Source organism: Strix aluco, chromosome W (genome assembly GCF_031877795.1).
Source record: "Strix aluco isolate bStrAlu1 chromosome W, bStrAlu1.hap1, whole genome shotgun sequence".
In the NCBI taxonomy this organism is placed as follows: Eukaryota; Metazoa; Chordata; class Aves; order Strigiformes; family Strigidae; genus Strix; species Strix aluco.
The window spans coordinates 41942687-41956530 of NC_133970.1; the positions used below are offsets into that span (position 1 = coordinate 41942687).

At 44.4% G+C, this 13844-nt stretch overlaps 1 protein-coding gene and 1 long non-coding RNA gene across 33 annotated transcripts in view; one reads left to right on the forward strand and one right to left on the reverse strand.

The window, feature by feature from the left end:
- Window positions 1–13844, forward strand: part of LOC141917810 (CUGBP Elav-like family member 4) — a 1125997-nt gene that overhangs the window by 504012 nt on the left and 608141 nt on the right. The window lies entirely within an intron of this gene.
- On the reverse strand, window positions 9153–13156 carry LOC141917723 (uncharacterized). Its single transcript, XR_012621418.1, has 2 exons — window positions 13062–13156; window positions 9153–9426 (listed from the first exon to the last, which is right to left on the reverse strand). It is a non-coding gene; the product is annotated as an uncharacterized LOC141917723 (long non-coding RNA).

Genomic DNA, 13844 nt, shown 5'->3' on the forward strand with positions numbered 1-13844 from the left:
TCACTTCATTAGCTTCAAGTATTCAGAGCAGGTGGTGGCACTTTTGTCTTCAGTCCTCCAATTCCAGCCAGGGGCTCATTGCACAACATATCAAGAGGGGAGGAAAAAGAGCTGTTGGGCAAAGGAGCCCAAGGAAAGAGCAGGCAGATGTGTTGCATCGGTGGGGTGGTGTTTACTCTCCAAGCAGCCTGGTACAGTCTGAGATACCCCAGGCCTAACTGACATGAATACTTGAGTCACCTTCATGTTGTCAAGGAGGGGACTGGCTGGGGAGTGGAGAGGGGAGCCCAAGTGCTCAGTCACATCAGTGCAGCTGCAGCACTGGGAGAGGGAGGATGCAGAGGAGTGGAAGAAGCTCATTACTACTGATAAATAGAGGGCTCCTGCTGTCAGCAATGTCATTGTATTCACCTTTTTTTACAGTCCCCTTTCCAGCTGTGTAATTAATTAATGGATTGGAAGTGCTTAGTTTCCAGTGATCTACAGGTTGACCTCGCACCTTCCCCTGCCTCTCTGGGATTGTTGTCAGTGGGTCCAGCTTTCTTTCACCAAAGGCATCTCCTTCTTTAACCATCTCTGCATCAGCCCCCGTGATAGCAATAGTGGATCCTGTACTTTTCTCCACATGCTTGTTTTCATATTGCTAAGTAAAAACAAGCATCATCCTTCCTTTTGCTAGCATTTTTACACTGACTTTGCACTAGGATAAATGTTGACACAAGGTACAGGTCCCCATAAATGTGGGCTCAGTATGGTCCAAAGGGTAGAATTAAGATCACAGCCATTTTATTTCCTGGGAGGAGGGATGATCAGACTGATCAAAATTATGCATGCAATACAGACTAGCTGTTCTGGTTCTTCTGCAGACAGTGATGAGAAAGGTGCCTCCACTCTCACACATACTGCAGGTAACTGTCTCAGAATGGGATAAATCTCTTCCAGGGGAGATGTCTCTCCTTATTTAAGGTAGGAGGACTGTGGACAACTAGGTTAAAGTAGATACTTTGTGTTCAAGGTAGCTAAAATTAGGTAAGATGTGTTTCATCCTCATTATCTCTGCCTTGCACTTATAAATGAGACAAGTAGATCCATTTCTTCATCTCTCATTTGTATCTTTATGCATATGTGTAAAGTAAAGGCAGATAGTGTTGCAGCAGTTCACCAGAAAATTACAGTTGTTAATGGGGACTGAAGAACCTGTACCAATAGGGACTTTATGTCTTGAGCCCATAACAGAAGTCTTTCTTTTTGCAGTGTGTGAATAAAATATCATTAGCTTTACAATCAACATCATGAGTCTGGGTAAGTACACTTGGTGACCTGGCTGCTAAATCTGCCTGATAATTTTGCAAAAACGACTGAGGCTATTGATCAAGTTTCCTGGAAATTATCCTTTCACCTCAGGGTCACTGGACTCCATTTGACTAAGGGCAGTCAGGAGCAAAAGTGGCTGTTATCAAATGATAAGAGCAAGTTGAAGGTCTCAACCTAGTCTCTAGAGAAAGAAGTCCAGGATATGGAGATCTCAATCAATTTAAGTTATACTAGGGATGGCTGACTAGGTTCACATCACAAAACCACTCTTCTCTTGGCTGAATATATAAGAATACAATTATTTTGTCTTTCAGACTGACATAAGATTGGAAGGAAAAATTCTGAAAGACCATTAGAGAATCTGCTAGTCTCTTGCTTCAGTGTTTCAGTTTCCCTGTAAAAACAAATGTTTTTTTAACTAAACATTCCCCAACCCTGCCGATTGTTACGAAGGCTTCCAAATAAGCAACCCACCACCAATTTAAAAAAATAAATAGATTTATTTTTTTCATAAAACCACCAGTCAGCTCTCCGTAGATTACAGATCCAAATGTACGCAAGAGGAGAACAGAATAACTTTCTGGGGTTTAACAATAACCCGAAATACTTCACAAAGCTTCACTCCCCAGGGGTTTAACGACAACCCTAAACGCAAACTTCACTTCCTGGGGTTTAACAGGAACCGAAAAGTAAAACAAAGCCTCACACACCAGGGGTTTAACGACAACCCCAAACGTAAACACAGCTTCACTACCTAGGGTTTAACGACAACCCCAAACGCTCTATCACTCACCTAGAAAGTGAGGGCTCTCAACCTCGAGGACCTGCTCAGGGCAGCATCTCAACCCAAGGCACCTCGAGGAGTTTCCCTGGGCGGCGTCCCGAACCCAAGGGGAGACTCCTGACCGCAGCGTGCAACTCCAGGGGACGAGCTCAAAATGGCTCCCCCAGGGGACTCCGTTTATACCCAGACCGAATCTGACCTGTAGTCAATAGCGGCTCCCATTGGTCAAAGGTCTCAGCTACCGCGAGACCTTGAAAACAAAGACAGCCAGAAACTGCCACGTTTCAGCAGCCAGGAAGCTCTGTTTTCACTGGGCGGATGCACCTGCCACAATCCACCCCATGACTACAGTCATGATTCGGCTGGTTTCCTTGAAGTTGTGGAGCAGTCACCTCTTGCCTCCAAGGTTAAAAGGGAGCGCGGTCCGGTGAGTCTTCATGCTCATTATGGATTGTCATCCCTAGGTAATTATATAATCAAAACTGAAAAGGCTGATTAACCATTCTAACAAAAAAAAAAATTCAAACATCAATCAATGCCCAATATAACAACACCAAGTCCAATCATATTCTTCTGAGGGCTGTCAATTTCACAAGACTCCTTCACCACCCCGTTGTCATCCGAGTCTTGATTGTCCATATGGATCCCCACAGCCAGGCAGGATGTCGACATCATCCATTCCTCCGAGGTCCTAATAAAAAAAACAAAACTAGGCCTCGGATCAAAACCCGGGCATCAAGTTAAAAATCAGGGATTATCCATTGGACACTAATTCGGTGGGTTTTCCCACCTTTATCTAAAGCCTCCCAGGCATATAAACCCCTAGATTCTACCAGGATCATAGACACAATGCCAACTAAGAGCAACTTCACCATGACAGGCTGGCATACATATCGCTCAACCATGCCATTGGCTTGAGGGTAATATGGTGTATAAAACACCCACTCGATACCTTCCCCTCGTGCCCAGTCTTGCACCACTGCAGCTGTAAAATGTGACCCATTATCACTCTGAATACATTCAGAAATGGGCAAAATGCCAAACCATCCTCTTAAAACTCGGATTGTTTGGCCTCCAGTAGCTACATTAACAGCTGTAGCCATAGTTAGTCCCGATACCACCCCTACTCCCACCAAGATGTACCTTCTTCCATGAGATGGCTTTAAAGGACCAACATAATCAACTTGCCAGGTGCTCCAAAGTGCCTTACCTTCTTTAATATGTTGGGCTGGTGCTTGATTTGGATGGTTAATCTTAAGTCTCACTTGACATTGTGGACAAGCCATAAGAATTGCTTCACACATCTTCATTGGCACAGGCCATCCCCGGGACCGACACCCATAATAAAGATCTATTTTCCCTGAGTGACCTCGCTTAATATGTAGCCACTCAACCAGCCGATCCCAATCTCCTTTGTCACTATCAACTACCCTAATTTGGGCCAAATGATCTACTTGTTGATTCCATTTTGCAGCAGGGGTTCCATGTCTTGCATGGCCCTTTACCCACTCTGTATACCGCTGTTCAGCCTCCTTAAATGAAGTGGAAGAAAATAACAAAGGTCTAACCGGTCCTTGTGGTCCCTTCTGGAACACACCACAATAAGAGGCGTGTTCTGCAAATCCCCACTCCACTCTCAACAAATCCTGTAGATTTAAGGGCCCCAACTTCTGATAAGTTTTAAGTTCATCCTTTAAAACATTCAGGGCCTCTGTATACTGTAACATCCAGTCCCATACTCTATTTTTCCGAAGCAAATCATATAAAGGGCAGGCAATTACCAAAGACCCTGGTATATGCTTCCTCCAATAACCCAACAGTTGCTGCAGTTCTACCTTATTACCTGCTATCTGTCCCTTCTCAATAACTGATAAAATATCATCAGGTACTACAATTGCTCCAGCCACCCACCAAGCTCCTAAAAATTTAATTTCTTGTCCGGGACCTTGGCACTTAAAAGATGGAATATCTAACCCATTTTTAGTTAACAGGTCCCAAATAATCTCAGCCACTTGTCCTACCTGTTCTTTAGTATTTCCACCCACCAATATATCATCTATATACTGATATATATGAACACCCGACAGCATCTCCACCATATCAAGAAGCTTGGCCAAAGCATTATGAGCAATAGTGGGAGAATGTTTATACCCTTGTGGGAGTCAATTGAAAGTACATTGAATCCCCTCCCAGGTAAAAGCAAACTGAGGCTTATCTTCATCTCTCAGAGGAATCATAAAAAACATATCTTTAACATCTAAAGCAGCCATCCATAAATGAGCAGCTACCTGTATTGCTGCTACTACTGACGATATATTTGGGACAGCAGCTGTTAAAGGTGGAGTATTGCTGTTCAATCTCCGATAATCAATTGTTAACCGCCAATGCCCATCTGGCTTACGGACTGGCCAAACTAGAGAATTACAAGGGGAATGTGTTCGACTTATAATTCCTCCTTTTTCAAGATCATTAATCACCTCTAAAATACCCTGTTTAGCAGCAGTTGGCAGTGAACACTGTAAAACACAGGTCACTTTAGATTGTGGTAATAAAAGAGCAACCTGCAAAGTTTTTACATGAACAGTTCCTATACCCCTACCTCCAAAACTCCACACTCTGCCATCTGGCAAACACCACTGTTTACCTGCCAAAACATCAAACCCCAGTATATTTCCTTTACAAGGATTTAAAGCCACTTCCAACACTGTCATCCTTTTTCTCCCTGGTAACCAAAATTGTGTTCTCACTAGGGGACATTTTTCTATTGCCCCCGTCACACCTACTATATTTGTAAATTTCCTCGATGGTTTAAGTCCTAACTCAGTAGCTTGTTATCTATTTAAAACACTAACTTGAGCCCCTGTGTCAATTGAAAACTCCAAACTTATCCGTTTAGGACCCACAGGAATATATATGTAAGGTTCCTTATCAGTGGACCATTGGCAGGAATTCACCATGCGGAGTGGGCAGCCCGATCCCCAAACCGCAGCTACTAGTTTTTTTGACTCTCTCAACTCCCCCCTCGATGCCACAAAAGGGTTAATTTTCCCTTCCTGAGGGAGTACAGTTACCTGTGTTTCCCTTTGTTCTCGAGTTTTCCCCTCCAGCAATTCCACCAACTTTAAGATATTATCAGTAGATTGCCCATGCAACCCAGCCCGGGGCACCCCCAGTGCCAATGCCTTCCGCCAGAGATCATTCCTTCCTGACTCATAAAATCAACCTGGTTTATCTTGGGGTGATTCAAACTCTCTGCGAGCAGGCTGTTCAGCGGGGGAAGCTGTTCGACTATATTTCTGTAACAACTCCTCTATGGACATCCTGCCGACTACGCCAATTGTTATGGAGGCTTCCAAATAAGCAACCCACCACCAATTTAAAAAAATAAATAGATTTATTTTTTTCATAAAACCACCAGTCAGCTCTCCGTAGATTACAGATCCGAATGTACGCAAGAGGAGAACAGAATAACTTTCTGGGGTTTAACAATAACCCGAAATACTTCACAAAGCTTCACTCCCCAGGGGTTTAACGACAACCCTAAACGCAAACTTCACTTCCTGGGGTTTAACAGGAACCGAAAAGTAAAACAAAGCCTCACACACCAGGGGTTTAACGACAACCCCAAACGTAAACACAGCTTCACTACCTAGGGTTTAACGACAACCCCAAACGCTCTATCACTCACCTAGAAAGTGAGGGCTCTCAACCTCGAGGACCTGCTCAGGGCAGCATCTCAACCCAAGGCACCTCGAGGAGTTTCCCTGGGCGGCGTCCCGAACCCAAGGGGAGACTCCTGACCGCAGCGTGCAACTCCAGGGGACGAGCTCAAAATGGCTCCCCCAGGGGACTCCGTTTATACCCAGACCGAATCTGACCTGTAGTCAATAGCGGCTCCCATTGGTCAAAGGTCTCAGCTACCGCGAGACCTTGAAAACAAAGACAGCCAGAAACTGCCACGTTTCAGCAGCCAGGAAGCTCTGTTTTCACTGGGCGGATGCACCTGCCACAATCCACCCCATGACTACAGTCATGATTCGGCTGGTTTCCTTGAAGTTGTGGAGCAGTCACCTCTTGCCTCCAAGGTTAAAAGGGAGCGCGGTCCGGTGAGTCTTCATGCTCATTATGGATTGTCATCCCTAGGTAATTATATAATCAAAACTGAAAAGGCTGATTAACCATTCTAACAAAAAAAAAAATTCAAACATCAATCAATGCCCAATATAACAACACCAAGTCCAATCATATTCTTCTGAGGGCTGTCAATTTCACAAGACTCCTTCACCACCCCGTTGTCATCCGAGTCTTGATTGTCCATATGGATCCCCACAGCCAGGCAGGATGTCGACATCATCCATTCCTCCGAGGTCCTAATAAAAAAAACAAAACTAGGCCTCGGATCAAAACCCGGGCATCAAGTTAAAAATCAGGGATTATCCATTGGACACTAATTCGGTGGGTTTTCCCACCTTTATCTAAAGCCTCCCAGGCATATAAACCCCTAGATTCTACCAGGATCATAGACACAATGCCAACTAAGAGCAACTTCACCATGACAGGCTGGCATACATATCGCTCAACCATGCCATTGGCTTGAGGGTAATATGGTGTATAAAACACCCACTCGATACCTTCCCCTCGTGCCCAGTCTTGCACCACTGCAGCTGTAAAATGTGACCCATTATCACTCTGAATACATTCAGAAATGGGCAAAATGCCAAACCATCCTCTTAAAACTCGGATTGTTTGGCCTCCAGTAGCTACATTAACAGCTGTAGCCATAGTTAGTCCCGATACCACCCCTACTCCCACCAAGATGTACCTTCTTCCATGAGATGGCTTTAAAGGACCAACATAATCAACTTGCCAGGTGCTCCAAAGTGCCTTACCTTCTTTAATATGTTGGGCTGGTGCTTGATTTGGATGGTTAATCTTAAGTCTCACTTGACATTGTGGACAAGCCATAAGAATTGCTTCACACATCTTCATTGGCACAGGCCATCCCCGGGACCGACACCCATAATAAAGATCTATTTTCCCTGAGTGACCTCGCTTAATATGTAGCCACTCAACCAGCCGATCCCAATCTCCTTTGTCACTATCAACTACCCTAATTTGGGCCAAATGATCTACTTGTTGATTCCATTTTGCAGCAGGGGTTCCATGTCTTGCATGGCCCTTTACCCACTCTGTATACCGCTGTTCAGCCTCCTTAAATGAAGTGGAAGAAAATAACAAAGGTCTAACCGGTCCTTGTGGTCCCTTCTGGAACACACCACAATAAGAGGCGTGTTCTGCAAATCCCCACTCCACTCTCAACAAATCCTGTAGATTTAAGGGCCCCAACTTCTGATAAGTTTTAAGTTCATCCTTTAAAACATTCAGGGCCTCTGTATACTGTAACATCCAGTCCCATACTCTATTTTTCCGAAGCAAATCATATAAAGGGCAGGCAATTACCAAAGACCCTGGTATATGCTTCCTCCAATAACCCAACAGTTGCTGCAGTTCTACCTTATTACCTGCTATCTGTCCCTTCTCAATAACTGATAAAATATCATCAGGTACTACAATTGCTCCAGCCACCCACCAAGCTCCTAAAAATTTAATTTCTTGTCCGGGACCTTGGCACTTAAAAGATGGAATATCTAACCCATTTTTAGTTAACAGGTCCCAAATAATCTCAGCCACTTGTCCTACCTGTTCTTTAGTATTTCCACCCACCAATATATCATCTATATACTGATATATATGAACACCCGACAGCATCTCCACCATATCAAGAAGCTTGGCCAAAGCATTATGAGCAATAGTGGGAGAATGTTTATACCCTTGTGGGAGTCAATTGAAAGTACATTGAATCCCCTCCCAGGTAAAAGCAAACTGAGGCTTATCTTCATCTCTCAGAGGAATCATAAAAAACATATCTTTAACATCTAAAGCAGCCATCCATAAATGAGCAGCTACCTGTATTGCTGCTACTACTGACGATATATTTGGGACAGCAGCTGTTAAAGGTGGAGTATTGCTGTTCAATCTCCGATAATCAATTGTTAACCGCCAATGCCCATCTGGCTTACGGACTGGCCAAACTAGAGAATTACAAGGGGAATGTGTTCGACTTATAATTCCTCCTTTTTCAAGATCATTAATCACCTCTAAAATACCCTGTTTAGCAGCAGTTGGCAGTGAACACTGTAAAACACAGGTCACTTTAGATTGTGGTAATAAAAGAGCAACCTGCAAAGTTTTTACATGAACAGTTCCTATACCCCTACCTCCAAAACTCCACACTCTGCCATCTGGCAAACACCACTGTTTACCTGCCAAAACATCAAACCCCAGTATATTTCCTTTACAAGGATTTAAAGCCACTTCCAACACTGTCATCCTTTTTCTCCCTGGTAACCAAAATTGTGTTCTCACTAGGGGACATTTTTCTATTGCCCCCGTCACACCTACTATATTTGTAAATTTCCTCGATGGTTTAAGTCCTAACTCAGTAGCTTGTTATCTATTTAAAACACTAACTTGAGCCCCTGTGTCAATTGAAAACTCCAAACTTATCCGTTTAGGACCCACAGGAATATATATGTAAGGTTCCTTATCAGTGGACCATTGGCAGGAATTCACCATGCGGAGTGGGCAGCCCGATCCCCAAACCGCAGCTACTAGTTTTTTTGACTCTCTCAACTCCCCCCTCGATGCCACAAAAGGGTTAATTTTCCCTTCCTGAGGGAGTACAGTTACCTGTGTTTCCCTTTGTTCTCGAGTTTTCCCCTCCAGCAATTCCACCAACTTTAAGATATTATCAGTAGATTGCCCATGCAACCCAGCCCGGGGCACCCCCAGTGCCAATGCCTTCCGCCAGAGATCATTCCTTCCTGACTCATAAAATCAACCTGGTTTATCTTGGGGTGATTCAAACTCTCTGCGAGCAGGCTGTTCAGCGGGGGAAGCTGTTCGACTATATTTCTGTAACAACTCCTCTATGGACATCCTGCCGACTACGCCAATTGTTATGGAGGCTTCCAAATAAGCAACCCACCACCAATTTAAAAAAATAAATAGATTTATTTTTTTCATAAAACCACCAGTCAGCTCTCCGTAGATTACAGATCCGAATGTACGCAAGAGGAGAACAGAATAACTTTCTGGGGTTTAACAATAACCCGAAATACTTCACAAAGCTTCACTCCCCAGGGGTTTAACGACAACCCTAAACGCAAACTTCACTTCCTGGGGTTTAACAGGAACCGAAAAGTAAAACAAAGCCTCACACACCAGGGGTTTAACGACAACCCCAAACGTAAACACAGCTTCACTACCTAGGGTTTAACGACAACCCCAAACGCTCTATCACTCACCTAGAAAGTGAGGGCTCTCAACCTCGAGGACCTGCTCAGGGCAGCATCTCAACCCAAGGCACCTCGAGGAGTTTCCCTGGGCGGCGTCCCGAACCCAAGGGGAGACTCCTGACCGCAGCGTGCAACTCCAGGGGACGAGCTCAAAATGGCTCCCCCAGGGGACTCCGTTTATACCCAGACCGAATCTGACCTGTAGTCAATAGCGGCTCCCATTGGTCAAAGGTCTCAGCTACCGCGAGACCTTGAAAACAAAGACAGCCAGAAACTGCCACGTTTCAGCAGCCAGGAAGCTCTGTTTTCACTGGGCGGATGCACCTGCCACAATCCACCCCATGACTACAGTCATGATTCGGCTGGTTTCCTTGAAGTTGTGGAGCAGTCACCTCTTGCCTCCAAGGTTAAAAGGGAGCGCGGTCCGGTGAGTCTTCATGCTCATTATGGATTGTCATCCCTAGGTAATTATATAATCAAAACTGAAAAGGCTGATTAACCATTCTAACAAAAAAAAAAATTCAAACATCAATCAATGCCCAATATAACAACACCAAGTCCAATCATATTCTTCTGAGGGCTGTCAATTTCACAAGACTCCTTCACCACCCCGTTGTCATCCGAGTCTTGATTGTCCATATGGATCCCCACAGCCAGGCAGGATGTCGACATCATCCATTCCTCCGAGGTCCTAATAAAAAAAACAAAACTAGGCCTCGGATCAAAACCCGGGCATCAAGTTAAAAATCAGGGATTATCCATTGGACACTAATTCGGTGGGTTTTCCCACCTTTATCTAAAGCCTCCCAGGCATATAAACCCCTAGATTCTACCAGGATCATAGACACAATGCCAACTAAGAGCAACTTCACCATGACAGGCTGGCATACATATCGCTCAACCATGCCATTGGCTTGAGGGTAATATGGTGTATAAAACACCCACTCGATACCTTCCCCTCGTGCCCAGTCTTGCACCACTGCAGCTGTAAAATGTGACCCATTATCACTCTGAATACATTCAGAAATGGGCAAAATGCCAAACCATCCTCTTAAAACTCGGATTGTTTGGCCTCCAGTAGCTACATTAACAGCTGTAGCCATAGTTAGTCCCGATACCACCCCTACTCCCACCAAGATGTACCTTCTTCCATGAGATGGCTTTAAAGGACCAACATAATCAACTTGCCAGGTGCTCCAAAGTGCCTTACCTTCTTTAATATGTTGGGCTGGTGCTTGATTTGGATGGTTAATCTTAAGTCTCACTTGACATTGTGGACAAGCCATAAGAATTGCTTCACACATCTTCATTGGCACAGGCCATCCCCGGGACCGACACCCATAATAAAGATCTATTTTCCCTGAGTGACCTCGCTTAATATGTAGCCACTCAACCAGCCGATCCCAATCTCCTTTGTCACTATCAACTACCCTAATTTGGGCCAAATGATCTACTTGTTGATTCCATTTTGCAGCAGGGGTTCCATGTCTTGCATGGCCCTTTACCCACTCTGTATACCGCTGTTCAGCCTCCTTAAATGAAGTGGAAGAAAATAACAAAGGTCTAACCGGTCCTTGTGGTCCCTTCTGGAACACACCACAATAAGAGGCGTGTTCTGCAAATCCCCACTCCACTCTCAACAAATCCTGTAGATTTAAGGGCCCCAACTTCTGATAAGTTTTAAGTTCATCCTTTAAAACATTCAGGGCCTCTGTATACTGTAACATCCAGTCCCATACTCTATTTTTCCGAAGCAAATCATATAAAGGGCAGGCAATTACCAAAGACCCTGGTATATGCTTCCTCCAATAACCCAACAGTTGCTGCAGTTCTACCTTATTACCTGCTATCTGTCCCTTCTCAATAACTGATAAAATATCATCAGGTACTACAATTGCTCCAGCCACCCACCAAGCTCCTAAAAATTTAATTTCTTGTCCGGGACCTTGGCACTTAAAAGATGGAATATCTAACCCATTTTTAGTTAACAGGTCCCAAATAATCTCAGCCACTTGTCCTACCTGTTCTTTAGTATTTCCACCCACCAATATATCATCTATATACTGATATATATGAACACCCGACAGCATCTCCACCATATCAAGAAGCTTGGCCAAAGCATTATGAGCAATAGTGGGAGAATGTTTATACCCTTGTGGGAGTCAATTGAAAGTACATTGAATCCCCTCCCAGGTAAAAGCAAACTGAGGCTTATCTTCATCTCTCAGAGGAATCATAAAAAACATATCTTTAACATCTAAAGCAGCCATCCATAAATGAGCAGCTACCTGTATTGCTGCTACTACTGACGATATATTTGGGACAGCAGCTGTTAAAGGTGGAGTATTGCTGTTCAATCTCCGATAATCAATTGTTAACCGCCAATGCCCATCTGGCTTACGGACTGGCCAAACTAGAGAATTACAAGGGGAATGTGTTCGACTTATAATTCCTCCTTTTTCAAGATCATTAATCACCTCTAAAATACCCTGTTTAGCAGCAGTTGGCAGTGAACACTGTAAAACACAGGTCACTTTAGATTGTGGTAATAAAAGAGCAACCTGCAAAGTTTTTACATGAACAGTTCCTATACCCCTACCTCCAAAACTCCACACTCTGCCATCTGGCAAACACCACTGTTTACCTGCCAAAACATCAAACCCCAGTATATTTCCTTTACAAGGATTTAAAGCCACTTCCAACACTGTCATCCTTTTTCTCCCTGGTAACCAAAATTGTGTTCTCACTAGGGGACATTTTTCTATTGCCCCCGTCACACCTACTATATTTGTAAATTTCCTCGATGGTTTAAGTCCTAACTCAGTAGCTTGTTATCTATTTAAAACACTAACTTGAGCCCCTGTGTCAATTGAAAACTCCAAACTTATCCGTTTAGGACCCACAGGAATATATATGTAAGGTTCCTTATCAGTGGACCATTGGCAGGAATTCACCATGCGGAGTGGGCAGCCCGATCCCCAAACCGCAGCTACTAGTTTTTTTGACTCTCTCAACTCCCCCCTCGATGCCACAAAAGGGTTAATTTTCCCTTCCTGAGGGAGTACAGTTACCTGTGTTTCCCTTTGTTCTCGAGTTTTCCCCTCCAGCAATTCCACCAACTTTAAGATATTATCAGTAGATTGCCCATGCAACCCAGCCCGGGGCACCCCCAGTGCCAATGCCTTCCGCCAGAGATCATTCCTTCCTGACTCATAAAATCAACCTGGTTTATCTTGGGGTGATTCAAACTCTCTGCGAGCAGGCTGTTCAGCGGGGGAAGCTGTTCGACTATATTTCTGTAACAACTCCTCTATGGACATCCTGCCGACTACGCCAATTGTTATGGAGGCTTCCAAATAAGCAACCCACCACCAATTTAAAAAAATAAATAGATTTATTTTTTTCATAAAACCACCAGTCAGCTCTCCGTAGATTACAGATCCGAATGTACGCAAGAGGAGAACAGAATAACTTTCTGGGGTTTAACAATAACCCGAAATATTTCACAAAGCTTCACTCCCCAGGGGTTTAACAACAACCCCAAACGCAAACTTCACTTCCTGGGGTTTAACGGGAACCGAAAAGTAAAACAAAGCGTCACACACCAGGGGTTTAACAACAACCCCAAACGTAAACACAGCTTCACTACCTAGGGTTTAACGACAACCCCAAACACTCTATCACTCACCTAGAAAGTGAGGGCTCTCAACCTCGAGGACCTGCTCAGGGCAGCGTCCCGACCCAAGGCACCTCGAGGAGTTTCCCTGGGCGGCGTCCCGAACCCAAGGGGAGAGTCCTGACCGCAGCGTGCAACTCCAGGGGACGAGCTCAAAATGGCTCCCCCAAGGGACTCCGTTTATACCCAGACCGAATCTGACCTGTAGTCAATAGCGGCTCCCATTGGTCAAAGGTCTCAGCTACCGCGAGACCTTGAAAACAAAGACAGCCAGAAACTGCCACGTTTCAGCAGCCAGGAAGCTCTGTTTTCACTGGGCGGATGCACCTGCCACACCAATCTAAAGCATTCAGCTGCCTTAATAAAGTATAATACCTAATTCAAGACTCTATTCCCCAGTCTCGCCTTCCCCAACAGGATATATACCATACACGGGAGCAGGATTTATCTAAGCAAGTTGCAGGAATGTGCCCATAATTACAGGGTCAACCACTTTATTACTCTAGTCTTCAGGTCTCATGATTATTTACTGGTTTTGTCTCCAATTTATTCACCTAAGCAAATGCCCAGCTTTTCTAAGAAGAGCTTTACTGACTCAGACCAAAAATCCATCTAATCCAGCAGCTTCTTCTCAAACACTGGCTGTAAATAGATGCTCAAACTAAGGTGTAAGAGGAAGACAAAAACATTTTGCTAGGTCCTGACAGCATTC